The 14,392-nt window shown below is 41.2% G+C and overlaps 1 protein-coding gene across 2 annotated transcripts in view; it reads right to left on the reverse strand.

Moving 5' to 3' along the window:
- Positions 1-14,028, reverse strand: part of VSNL1 (visinin like 1) — a 244,651-nt gene extending 230,623 nt beyond the window's left edge. For both annotated transcript variants that reach the window (XM_030198846.1, XM_030198845.1), the window contains exon 1: positions 13,781-14,028. The gene's annotated coding sequence lies outside the window, so the exon portion shown is untranslated. The remainder of the gene's footprint in view (positions 1-13,780) is intronic.
- Positions 14,029-14,392: the final 364 nt, after the last annotated feature.

Raw genomic sequence — 14,392 nt, forward strand, 5'->3', positions numbered from 1 at the left:
TTACAGACAGATGTGAGGGAACAGAAGACAGACATGAAAGTGGAAGAGAAAAAAAATCACTGGGACCACCATGATTAGAAAAATAAAATGCCCAGACAACAAAGGTAGAAAAAACTGCTTTTATTCAGAATTTATGAACTGGAATATGTTAGTTTTGATAAATGTGTATTGTGGAAATCTTTGTTTTGTGTTAAAAATGAGAGTAAATTAATTTGTTTTTCTTTCTCCAGTATTGTAGTTAATGCAGAGTTTGACTTCTTGGAGTTACTAGTTCAATTTTTGGTTTTCATATTTTTATTTCCGATTTGTATTCTGGATTTGGTGAGGGTCTATCTGTGCAGAAGTGGCAGTGTTTCAAAATGATTGGGGTGCCAGACACAATACAAATAGCCCCTTCCTGGACACAATAACAGAGCTTCCTCAGTATTAAGGGGGCTCAGCACCCACTGGAGCCACAGAGCTGGCTCCTATCATCGTATCTAGCTATGTTTTGGCTGTGATCAATGTGCAATATTCTGTTCACATGTAATTTGTGTAGAGATCTGTAGCAGTCACACTTTTTCTGTTTGACCAGTAGTAAGTTTATTGGTGCTCTACCTGTATTGCTGAATATTCATAGGTATGGTTCTTGCTGTTTGAATCACAGTACTTAGTGCTACTGCTGTGTGCCGGGTTTGCTATATGTATGTTGACTTGGGATTTATTTTTTTCAGGTTTTGCATTTCATAGTGTGCCTGGTAGTGGAGAGATTTATATTGTGATTGTTCAGATGACATGAGCATCAGAATATTTTTTTTGTATGGTGACTTTCAAGGAGAAATCCTGTTGCTGGGGGAGGGGGGTGGATTTTTATATTTACATTTAGCTCATAAGAACTGCTACACGGTGTCAGACCAAAGGTCCTTGAAAATTTTGTTTTGTTTACATTATTAACCATATTTTTATTGTTTTCATGTAGGTGTATATATATTTTTAATATTTAAATAAGACTGGTCAGTGTGGAATTTTGTTTTCAATATTTGTAAAACAAAAATTTATCATTAAGGAGGGGAAGTTATCAACGTGGGCTACCGAAAAGCCAGGTTATTTTGCCACAAGCAGCGCTGTTTTAGCACAGGTCCCATTTTATGCAATGAGACCCTATGTATCAATAGCATGACTTGTGGTAATATATAACCTGTCTTAAATGGTAGCCCACATAGATAACTCCCCCCCCCCCCTTAATCAGTTAATATTAAATTACACAATTAATTTTTGCCCTGCATTGTGCATTTACTTTAAATAATCTACGTGTTTGCAGAGATACAAGTAGTTGCATTTATAAATAACAGCAACTTTTATAATATTGTGCAGTATTCCTCCATCCCCACCCACTTACTCCTTCATGCCATCAGGCTGACAAAACTTGCTGGGGAGAACACCGTTTTAGTAAATGTGCTGAGAAAAACACTGATTAGTCTTGGATTTGTTCATAATGATGCAAATTTGCATTACTATTGGTAATATTCTTTAAAATTGTTTTATTAAATATATGAATTTTCCAAGTATATGTACATACCAGTTTCCTTTTTATCCCCAGAGTATTGTGTGTATGCTTTTCAGCATTATGGAAGGTGGTCATGGTGGAACTACAACTAAGCTTTCCATGATAAAATGGAAGAGAAACTCCATATGTCGTGTGGCACACAGAACATCAAACTGTGGCTCAGGCACATGGCCCTGCGGTCAGCAGCTGCTAGTGTGGCTGGTGAGAGAAGGGCTTTGGGGTCTATCCTGGGGTTATTTGGCCATTTCATTCCTCAGGGGCAGGAGCTGGAGCTTCTGGTTCAGGAAATGGATCAGACATCTGTTGGAGATTTAATAGAGTGTCTTGTCTGTGCCCTGACTGCAGGTTCAAGCACTCCTGCTCTCAACATGGACAGAAGCATTCGGCAGCAAAATGCCCCAAGAAGGGAGCGAGCGTGTGGCCTCCTTAGGAAAATGAGCAGGCATTTAGTAGAGCGACTATCCCGATTAATATTTGTACATTACTGCTGTTCACTAGTTCATATTATTGTTCTAGCTTATGAGTACTCATCTTTTTATACGTCGAACCCAGGGGTTTTAATGTCTGACATGCTGGCGCTAATGACGGCTTAGGGGGATTGTCCTTGAGACAGCTCGTCTTTGGGCGAAACATGCATGTCGGACATTAAAACCCCTGGGTTCGACATATAAAAAGATGAGTACTCATAAGCTAGAACAATAATATGAACTAGTAAACAGTAGTAATGTACAAATGTTAATCGGGTGAGCCGATTAATAAGTGGGTGCTGGCTACATTGCTATGTCTATGCATTAGCAATCAGCACCACTGAGGTCACCAAAGAAATATTGAGAATTAAATAACATGTGACTGTAAATATTGGGTCTTCAAAAATTGATCTATTGGATATCTTTAAAAACTGATTTACTGGATACCGTTAATAGAGATTATATACGTAATTGCTGATGGAGCAAGCAGGGAGATACACTGCGCATATGACTGGTCTGTGCCAAAACAGACCAAACGGAAAGGGGTCAGTCTGTTGGGCTGAGAAGGGTCCCAGAAGTTGCCACCTTCCCTATTGGTCATATGGTTGGTTATTTGGAGGTTCGCCCCTCAGGGGCTCACACTTTCTTGGTGCATGCAGATGGGGCAGTACTCATCAGATACCAGTTTCTGGCAGTATTGCAGAAATGCCTGAGTGTGGTAGGGGAAGATCCATCATGGTTTGGAACATATTCCTTTTGATTTGGCACAGCAACAAGTGCCAGTGCGGCAGGACTGGGGGATGCTGCAATTAAGAGTATAGACCGCTGGTCTTCCAAGGTTATGTTCGATCCTGCAAGTAACATTGTTAGCCATTTTGTCATTGGAGGGACAGAAGGGGGAATTGATAGTGGCTGATCTGTAGGTTGCCAGTTCAGTGACTTCAGACTTATGGTAGGGGGTGCCTTGCTGGTTTGTTTTTCTTCTCAAGACTGTTGCTCATTTCATTCTTCTGCTAATGGCTTTAGGTCATTTCTCTGTTCCTGGTTTGCGCCATCTTTACCTCCCCTTGACTTGCTTATCTCTTCCAGATGCAGTTGGCTGGGTATGCTCTGTTTGGATTATTGACCATTCCTTTATTCATTGGGCAGGTCACAGAGCGGTGCATTGACCGGGCAGAGTATATCTGGGCATGGCGCATTGGAGGATAAGGATATCTTGGCTTGAGGAGAATGGTATGTGGTGCCAGTTGCTCCCACTCTTGTATAATCTGCATTCCAAGCCCCGACATCCACATTTGATGGTCATATACTTGGGAAAAAATGACGAACAACTGGACTGACAAGAGACTTCTTAAAACAGCAAAGGATGATTTGAGATTGATCTTGTCATGGTATTCATCCTCCCGGGTGGTTTAGTCAGACATCATTCCCAGGCATGCTTTCTTGGTAATGAAAATGGATGGTAAAAAAATGGACATGGGGTTTGATGAAAGTCAACAGACAGATTGGGGGCTGGCTAATGTCACAGTGGGGCTACCAACTCAGGCCTGCATGGGTTGACACACAACGTGCTTGTCTGTTTGGGTGGGATAAAATCAATTTGTCCGATATTGGATATACAGGACATTACCAAGACTTTTTTCACTGTTATGGTCCTGTAGGCCACAGTTTTGGGGGTGGGGGCCATTGACTGAGGTCACTGGCCCCTGTGGCGGAGCTACGGAGGTTGTGGATCATGGGGGAAGAGCCACAACAAGAAGCAGGAATCAAGATTTGATTATCATGGTAGATCGCATGACCCAGCAGTGGACATGGAGGTCCATACCTGCTCCAAGGACCTAGCTGTCAAGGCGGGGCTCGGGGAGCGAAGATCATCGGAGATGGAGCAGTTGGCAGACTGCTACTTGGCTGAGAAGGTGAGTAGTTGTTTGGGGTTTTTTTTGGCAATATATACTTAAAGCTTAGCTCGAGGTGTTAGCATATTCCTTGTTAAAAAAAATGTTATGTTAATAAACAAGCTGCAGCCTACTGTTTATTGCCAATTGGAATTTGATGAATTTGACTGATAAAGATTTGAATATTAAAGTTATTGCAAAGGTATGTTAGAAAGAAGGGACTAGTGGGGGGGGGGGGGGGGGGGGGTAGTGAGTCATGGGTGGGTGAGGCTGTCCCAGCTCCAATGGTTAGTTATCTTAAGAAAAATAAAATGGCTTAAAATTACATAAGTACACAAGTATTGCCACACTGGGCCAGGCTAAAGGTCCATCAAGCCCAGCATTCTGCTTCCAACAATGGCCAATCCAGGTCACAAATACCTGGCAAGATCCGAAAAATGTACAAAACATTTTATACTGCTTATCCCAGAAATAGTGGATTTTCCCCAAGGCTATTTAATAATGGTCTATGGACTTTTCCTTGTATTAGCACTCATTTTCAAAGAACATAGACTTGCACAGATTACTTTGTAAGTCTATGTGCTTTGAAAATGAGCACCAAAGTGTTTTGCTAGCAATTACATCCTAAGTGACTTTACAGCAATCTGGAATACAGATGATGCTTTTTCCATTGCAAAGAATTTGTATAGGATCTTATATTATTTGCATGCAAACAGCCTCTATTTATGCAGCAGACTGCCTAGGCTACATACCGTCTTATTACCTAGCACAAACTGCAGGATCTAGTGTCTAACAGATTACACAATTAAAGGTAGTGGTCCTTAAGGTGTGTTACGGCAATTACATAAACTATTTGACACTTATTGCGCATTAAAATGGCAATAACGTGTTATATAGCTGTAACATATGTTAATATTAGTTACCACAGGATACAGAGAAAGGAGATGGAAATCATGCAAAACACCTCACTGTTATATATAACACAGCTTAAACCGTGTTATTCCTTGAAAAAAAAAATTAGGCCGTGAAACTCTCTGGAGTGCATCTGGAAAGGGGTCTGGCAAAAATTCATAAAGCTTACCCTTCTCCTCAAGTCCCTTTACATCATATTCCCCACTGAAGAGCACCCTCTCCCCATTTTTCAACAAGGGCCCCTATCCTCAGGACCCTTTTATAACTCACCCACACCCCTCCACTGAAGAGTCTCTATCAGATGCTCCTCCTCTTTCCAAGTACCTCTATAAAATTGTCTCTTTTCTCTCTCTTACACACACACACCCCAAGACAGAAAGCATGCGTCTGTTCTACACTGCTGCTTCTCTCTGTCTGTTATACAGCAGCTTGACCCCTAATGGTAATACTCTGAGATTATCGCTAAGGGTGGTTGGCACCATTAGAAGCATTGAAGCAGGAGCAGTTAACTGGCTATCATGTCTGCTCCATACCCACTAAACCCCAGGAATTTATACAGGTAGGTCTTGGGGAAAAGGAGGGGGGAGAGCGAAGGGTGGATTATATATTATTGCCTGACCCCTTTAAGATGCTCCCAGGTTCTATGAACAACACAGCTTGCAAGATTAATTTCAAGCTGTGTTATTCATGTACTGCAGGAGTCACTAGCCTATGGTACTGAGACAGCGCAAATTAGTCACTCATAAGTACATAAGTGTTGCCATACTAGGAGAGACCAAAGGTCCATCGAGCCCATAATCCTGCTTCCAACAGTAGCCAATCCAGGTTACAAGTACCTGGCAAAATCCCAAAATAGGACAATACATTTTATGTTGCTTATCTTAGCAATAAGAAGTGGATTTTCCCCAAATCCATCTTAATAATGGCTAATGAACTTTTCTTTTAGGAAGCTAGCCAAGTCTTTTTAAACCCCGCTAAGCTAACTGCTTTCATCACATTCTCTGGCAACAAATTCCAGAGTTTAATTACACACTGAATGAAGAAATATTTTCTCCAGTTCTCCACTCGTTATTTTATAGACCTCTATCATATTTCCCCCTCAGTCGTCTATTCTCCAAGCTGAAGATCCCAAGCCACTTTAGCCTTTCCTCATACAGAAGTCGTCCCATCCTCTTTATGATTTTTGTCGCCCTTCTCTGTACATTTTCTAATTTCACTATATCTTTCTTTAGATGTGGCGACCAGAATTGCACACAGTATTCAGTATCCTGCGCAGTGATATAGGCCAGGGCCCCCATCAATTTGGGTTCAGACCCCCAAAGTCTGCTGGGGTCCCCAAGCCCCACCAGAAGAAGCTTTCCTGTGTCAATATTCACTGCCATACTGCCTGTCCTGCTTCTCCCTCCCTCACGTGCATTTTCAATTTTAATGAAACTGAGTAAGTACAAGCTTCGTGGATGCTCAATTTCACTAAAAGTGAGCTTGCACACCAGGGCAGGAAAGCAGGACAGGCAGCATGATGCCAAGCATTGCCAAAAGAAGGCTTCCGTTGGCGGGGCTTAGGGACCCCTGTCAGTCCAGGTATGTGGGGTTGCAGCGGGGGTCAGAGATGTGTGTCCCCCCCCACTTTGGACTCAGGCCCCCTCCAAAAATTGATGTCTAGCTACACCTCTGCTCCTGCGGTAAACTGAGGGGCAGTAAAAGCCCAACCTATACCATACCTTAATTAACTCCCCCTTAATGAAATATATTTTGCAATCTGCTACCATAAATTTGTCAAGACACAATCATGTTTTCTAATATTGATATTACATTCACTGGAATCTTTATGGAAAAATCAAAACCTTTTAAAAAGGGCAAGAAAAGAAAGCTAATGTACCACCATCTGAAGACAGCACAAGTACCTTCTGATACGCCATTCATTAAACACCATTTTTTTTTAGCTATACCTGACTGAAATGCTAACTTGAAAATCTCATTTGCAAATGGGCCTTGCATACAAGAAGCCTACTTGAGACAAATCTGCAAGTTTTTGTCATTTCAATTATATAGTTTTGCGCACACTCCGCTACACATGAAATTTTATTTAAATTCTAAATTAATGAGCGCTCATCAGAATCTATAACAAATTTTTGTGGGAATGGGCTGCCAGTGTGGGTTGGTATTGTCACCTCCTAGGATGCCTTTAAAATTACAAAAAAATAAAATAAAAGCCCCCAAACCCAACCTACTACTATTTAGCATTTCTATAGCTCTTCAACAAACTCAAAATTTTGGTAAGAATTTTTTTTACCCAAAAATGTCCTCACTAATGAATACAGCCCAATAATGCTCAATTAGATGGAAACTGGGGAAGCTAGGGATCAAATCCCACTTCTCTCACCGACACTCTTTGGGGCCCTTTAGCTAAATCTTGTGACGCACATACCCCCTGGATTCTATATATGGTGCTCAGAACTACAAGTGCAAATTTGGGCATGCACCCAATTTGAACTCGCAATTTAGAGTAACGAGCCAAACAGAGCCAATATTTGGGCACTAACAATTATTGACGTTAACTGGCAACTGAAAAGGGTGTAGCCATGGGTTGAGCATGGGCGAGTCAGGGGTGTCCACTATAGATCCGTGCAGTATTACAGCACTCAAGAGGATCAGAACCTAATTTACACATGAGGATTTACAACCACATTTCAGCTGGTGTAAATCTTCATGCCAAAGGAGTTGTGCATGGATTCCAGCATTACACGCCATTCTATAAATGGCGCCCAGCTTGGATCACCATTTATAGAATAGTGCTTAGCGCTCTTTTTTTTTTTTACGTCTAAATTTGAGCACCATTTACACAACCTGGTCCTTAACCCATGGTTTAGCGCACAGAGCCACGCTGAAAAGTTTTGTGGTAATTTTAGCAGTTACTGTGCAGTAAACCATGCACAGTGTCAGGGGGCATGGCATGGGCAGAGAGTGGGCGTGGAGGGCATTTGGTAGTTAACGCCAGTGGTGTAGCTATGTGGGGCCAGGGCCTGGGCCCTCGTAGATTTGGCCCTGGACCCCCCTGCCAACGACTCTCTCAACCTTCCCCTCCCGCCGTCGCCTGCCTTTGCTGGCGGGGGACCTTAACCCCCGCCAGCCGAGGTTTTCTTCTTTCCGCAAAAGGCTTCCTTCTGTTTCTGACATCCTGCATGTACAACGTGCAGGACATCAGAAACAGAAGGAAGCCTTCAGCGGGAAGAAGAGGACCTCGGCTGGAGGGGGTTAGGGTCCCCCGCTAGCAAAGGTAGGTGATGGCGGGTTGGCAGCGGGAGGGGGGGTTCAGAGGATTGTCAGCAAGGGGGGGGGGCAAAGTTGTTGGTGGTGGCGGCGGCGGGGTCAGCAATGGCGGGGGGGGGGGGGGGGGCTAAAATGTGCCCCCTCACCTCGGGCTCTGGACCCCCCTCCTGCCGAAGACTTATTGCACATTAATGAAGAATTAATACGGGACCACTTGTTACCTCCTGAACAGGCGGTGTTAAGTGCTTCTGTGTGAACCGGGAGCAGGTGCCATGCATTAATGTGAATGTTAATGCACAAACTGTGATGTCAAATACAGGTAACGCCCCTAGGTGCTGTGTTAAACCTGCAGCATTAAAGACCTACGTTAAGCCGTGGTAACTTCACACTTTACTGCTTTGTGACCTTGGACAGGTCACTTCCTTCTCCTTTGCCGCAGGTACAACTCAGATAAGCCCTTTTGAGTAGGCAAATTCATCATTTTCCAAAAGTACTTGAATATAATTCACCTTGAGCTCATATTTGGAAAATGATGAATAATAAATCTACATTCAAATTCAAAAATACTTTTGTTCTCTGAGCCACATGCATGAAAGAATGTCTCCCCTTTATGCCCATCAGAAAATGGTTTGTATATCAGGCTACAAGTATACAAACCTAATGGAAACAATCTCTTATTCCATTCTTAGCACCTTATGAACTATTTATAAGCAAAACCAAATGGAAAGTTAGGTTCCAAATAGTATGGCTGGCCGAAGCACAAGGCGTCACTCCCTGAGAAATGCCTCATTTTACTGAAAGGCTCAGAATGTTTATATCAACAACCACTATCATTAGAAATATACAAAAAGCCACATTACACCTTCTAAAAACATATTTTGGCTTCTAATTGGAATTGTGAATGAGTGTATTTACTAGCAATTCCTTTTCTATCTGATATCGCTGTTCAGGATGCACAGTCTTACTCAGCAAAACAGGATAATTGCACAACATCAGCCTTTTAGGTCCTCACTGTTTTCTTATCTTTTCCTTTCCTGAAAGTCACCTCAAATAATGCCCAGCCGTTCTGCAAGCAGCAATTCTGTCAAACCTTAATTTTTTCCCTAAACAGAATCAAAATTCGTCAATACAGTACTTGTACCCTAACATGATTACTGGAAACTATTTACTGGAAACATAAAAACAGATGCAGTCAATTTATACTTTTCTCCAAACCTCTTGATATTTAAACAGCATCATAGCCTATGGTGAATATACAGTAAAGTCGCTAGTTTACCTCAGGTACACAGACTGCTGGGGACAGGAGCTGCAGGAATACTAACATCCTACATTAACTTAATAGTTCTGAATAGCCCATAAAGAGACTGGTTTACCAATTACAATTAGATTCATGAATGCCCAGCAAAAATATGAAAATCATAAGTTAAAGCAACAGTGTTTTCGCAAAGGTTAAGGCACATTATAATGTGAACAAACTAGATGGCTCTGCTAACAGAACTGTTAATGTAATCAATAGTTCACAAGCATTTTTAATGCAAAAGAAATCTGTATTAATAAGGTAAAGAGATGCAAAGTAGTTAATTGTTATCACAGAGAAAAAAAATTACTGGAGTTAAAATGAGCAAACCTGAATGCAAACCCATTAACATAAGAGGGAATAGTTACGTTTTTGAAGTAATTTCCATTACGATGTTTTAACAGCCAATATTAGTGCATTTTAATACACTGGCTTCAAAATGTGTACTATTGTATAAACATTTTGGAGTGGAGTAGCCTAATGGTTACTGCAGAGGATTGAGAACTTGGATCTGGGCAAGTCACAACCCTCAACAGCCTCAGGAAAAAAAAAAGAGATTAGATATCAGCCCATTAGGGACCAAGAAAGTACCAGTATATAATAAATGTAAACTGCTTTGATTATAACCACAGAAAGGCAGTATATCAAATCCATGGCCTTTTACCCTTTATGTTGGGAATCACATCATTGGTTATCCATGTAAGCAAGCTTTTCACAGAAGGGAGCACCATCTAAAGATACACTGTGCTTGGGTTAAGGCCTTGGTGGCCTAGTGAATAGCAAAAGCAGCCAGGGCACAGAGAGGGAGACACAGTGCATCAAAAACACATTTAGAAGTGTCTCCTCTTCACGCCTATCTACTTCACAATAATGTCCCTCACTCTACATAATTGCCTTATTTTACATAAGGTAGAGCTTCGCAAACTAGGGGTCGAGGCCCCAAATGGGATCACAAAACCTGCAATGGGGACATCCTTATTGTACACCTCTAGGGGGGTCACACAATTTTATTTGGCCATGATCATGGGGTCTCAGCCACAAAAAGATTGACAACCATTGAAATAAGGGCTAACAACATAGCGTCTCTTTACTTCAGAAATTGACAAACCTCTCTGCTTACTCTGGGACCCTGAATGGCTCATGAAAGCTCTCAGTAATCAAATTTAAGGTTGTAAATATCTACAGCACAAACACTGCAGCCAAAGAAATTATCATATAGTGGTGGGTACATTGGCAATACACAATTATTATTTTACTACTACCTTTCTGCTGGACAGCAGATCCAATGTGTGCTATGGAGTGATAAGATTAAACAGCATGTGAGGATCATGGAAAATACTAGCGACATTTAGACTGAACAGAAAAAAGAACTAGGCATCTTTCTGTATTTCAGAGTTAAAAACCACGATACTGATAGCTAAGCAGACTGAAGAGCAAGAGTTTGTAAATAAATCATTAAAATACTTGTATGTAGAAAGAGGTAGAAGTTCATAGTAAATTGGTTTGATGGCAGGGACAATTTTTATTTTTAATAATAACATTTCTACCTATACTAACAGATCTGCTGAGACATTTGATTGTAGCTGAATTCATACCTACATCGACATCAGTGATACTAATCTGGTTAATGAAAGCCTGATGTGGCTATAATGTAGAGTACTGCAGACTACATCAAAACATCTTAGCCACCTAACTGGTAAATCCTTCACCAACTGGTGGCGATAAAAAAAAATCATTTCATGATGTCTTTGTATGGGATGTACAAAGTCAGAGACCTACAAAATTGATCCACTGATTTCCAGACAGGTTAATCTTTAGAATGTCATATTCTGGATATGAATATGTTATTCTGCAGTTGAGGTGGGAAGATCTATAGCATACATGACATTTGGAGGGCTGACACATGAAAAACTGCTGCTTCAGTTACAAAACATGACCTTATAGATCTACCCTACCGTTGTGTTTCAAGTCATTTTCTGCTACAACATTACTGGCATATAGGGTTCTGCCAACACATATATATCTAACAATCTGATCTTTCAATTTATGTAAAGGTCAATCAACTTTACAAGTTTACCATTTTAATTAAACTAGCTTACAATATTACAGAATTGGGAATGGCTAAAATCTGCACAACACCCATAACACAATGAAGACGCAGTTTCTACGCTCATCATACCACAGGAACTAATGATTTTTTGTTAACCATATTAAATGACAAAACAATAAGGAAAAACTGAGCACCCTGGTTGGAAATAGTCCTGGAAAAGTTTATTTGTTTTCCTTCCCAGACGTCTTCAGTGGTTCAAATATTGATGAAAATGCTGTATGTGGCCATACATGATAGCTACAAGGTGGGTAAAATATGCAAAAATTGTCTTCAGCTTGTGTTAGATCTAAAGTAATATAATTGGTTTAAGATTGGGTGCAATAATAATTTGCAGCATTGATTTCATTTATATTTAGTCTTCAGCAAGGAAATGCCATCGCAAGAGAACTGAGGAAATGTTAAGGGCATCTTCCATTCCCTCAGCAGCAAGGAGCTCGTGCTAACGGCAGGAAGGGGGAGGAAGTGCAGTGGGTTATACTGCACTATGAGCTTCTTTATACCTTCAAGGTGACTAATCTGGCCAGGGAAAATGTGAATCTAATAAATAATCCATGAAATGCTCAAATATACATTCTTTTCAGCATTTTGCTTCAAACCTCAATAACATTAAGGACAAAGATTTTGGTGCTTTGATACACACATAAAAAACAAACCCCAGTCATGATGTCCGCTAAAAACATCCACAAGGAGAGGGTCATTTTTCCCCCTTTTCAAACACAACTGTCTCGATATCAGGTTTGTCCTTGCAAGAAGAAACCATGCAGACAAAAAAACCCCTGTATTTTTATCTACATCAAACCACACACAGGAACTGAACGGGGTGGGGGGGGGGGGGGGGGGGGGGAGGGGTAAGAATAAACTGTTTCAAGATGTAAATCAATTTACGGAAAACCTGAGTGTCTAACATGAATGGAATTAGAAACAGCGTCAAAATGATCTTGATTCTGTATCTAATTTATTTCACTGCATAAAATCCTTATGGTGTCCTTTATGTAACTTTTGGTCAGGTGGAATAAAACAACCAACCCTTTCTCTTTCATGTGAAGTAATACCACATATCCAACAGCAGTTTTTTTTTTGCTTTAATCACCACCACCACCATTTTTGCAACCACAGAAGATGGGGTTAGAACTGTTCACGTCTAACCACGAACACCAATGCAGCAAGCCCATCCACAGAGGGGAAACAATAATGTGTATAAAAACCATAAGCCTGGAGACAGCTGGTCTTCCTGCGCCGCTGCTTATGCTCTTGACATTCAAAAGCGCCCATATACAAGAGCTGCCAAAATGAAAAGGGAAGTAACTAGGAATATTTCAGCAATTTGTTTGCTTTTCCTAATGGGTATGACCTTGATGTGCCAGAGATCGTTTATTACTGTTATCAGCCGCAGAGTAATTTATTATTCTCTTATTGAATAAATATAGGTTTCCAAATTCATCTGAATGTTTTAGAGTGGTAATAATTAAAGAGGCAAAATCCATGCATCCTTAAAAAAACATATATTGCTTTTGTATTAATATTTATTAACCTGTTACAATGCGATTAATTTCCTCATCTGTAAAGAAACAACTAAAGAAGCAGTGCAGGACGAGTCACACTTCTTTCAACTGAAACAGAGATGTCATATATTTTAACATAAACGGTGTACTGAACTTTGCTTGGTAGCATGCAAGCACTATAGAAAACGTCTACTAGCAGCAGGTTAAATTACACTGCTATCAGTTCTGGAGCGTACATCCTCTCTCTCTGCGATTGTCGCGAGCATCTCCAAAAATCGCTTTCACCACAGTATTTAGCAAAAATACTGCATGGAAGGGAAGAGAGGATCCGATTAGAATTCGTCTTTTTCCTCCCACTGCAATCAGTCAAGGCGCAAATTCTCCCCCTGAACTGCATCTTACACGAACGATCTTTCACCCACACTACAAGACTGTAGTACTGGTTTCTCCATTTTAACACTCAGTGTAAAAACACAATCTGTAGCATGCCTGTTCGTACAGCTATTTCATTCCCTTCGTGCCCTAACCTACGTGATCTCCAACCTGCACCTCTTCCCTTCCTTCGTGATAAATAACAAGAAAGCGACAGCCAGCCAAGTACTTTAACCCATTTATTCGCACCCGCCTGTGTAATAAAACAATAGTTTATTGCATACAAACGACACAAGCACAGCCCTAATCATAACCTTGCGCACTGGCCAGCTGAAACGTATTTCCAAAATTTCCTGGCAGTTTCAATGCTGATCATGCTACTAAAGAGTATGTAGATGGTCACACTTACAGTTAACGCTGTGCAGTCACCTAATGCAAAATGCAAAGCTCAACAATGCAGATCTAGGGGGTGGTTGTATTATTTTATATTTTTGCTGCTTTTTAGTTTTGTTTTGTTTTTTGTCGTTGTTCTAATTCAAACGGAGAGTGAATCCCGGTCGGCGTCGCTCTCCACAGCTTGCTTTAAATCCCTCTTCTCCATGGACAAGCAGGATTCTGATCAGCCACACATATGGGTTTACGTCATCCTGACGGCTACAGACCGGACCCTCTCTCTCCCAAACCCAGAAGAGACTAGAAAAACTCTCTGGGCATGCGTGAAAGCTCCCTCCCCAGTAACCGACGCCCCCTCTCCTCAAGCTACTTCATCTGATAAGGCAGGAACCGCGCTCTCTGTCTTCTTCCTTTGTTATAGTTTTCTCTTATGCCACTACTTCCTAATCAGAGCTCAAGCAGTACGGAAGAAGAGAGTTTACACCTGAGGCTCTGTTTCAGTCACAGGGGCTGTCTGCTCAGAAACTTAAGTGCCTGCCAATATCAGCAGTATTTTCAGAGATTTTTTTTTGAAGCAGGTTATCTGCAGTACATATAAAGAAGATGTCTGACATCCTGGGGGGGCTCA

Source organism: Microcaecilia unicolor, chromosome 3 (assembly GCF_901765095.1).
Source record: "Microcaecilia unicolor chromosome 3, aMicUni1.1, whole genome shotgun sequence".
In the NCBI taxonomy this organism is placed as follows: domain Eukaryota; kingdom Metazoa; phylum Chordata; class Amphibia; order Gymnophiona; family Siphonopidae; genus Microcaecilia; species Microcaecilia unicolor.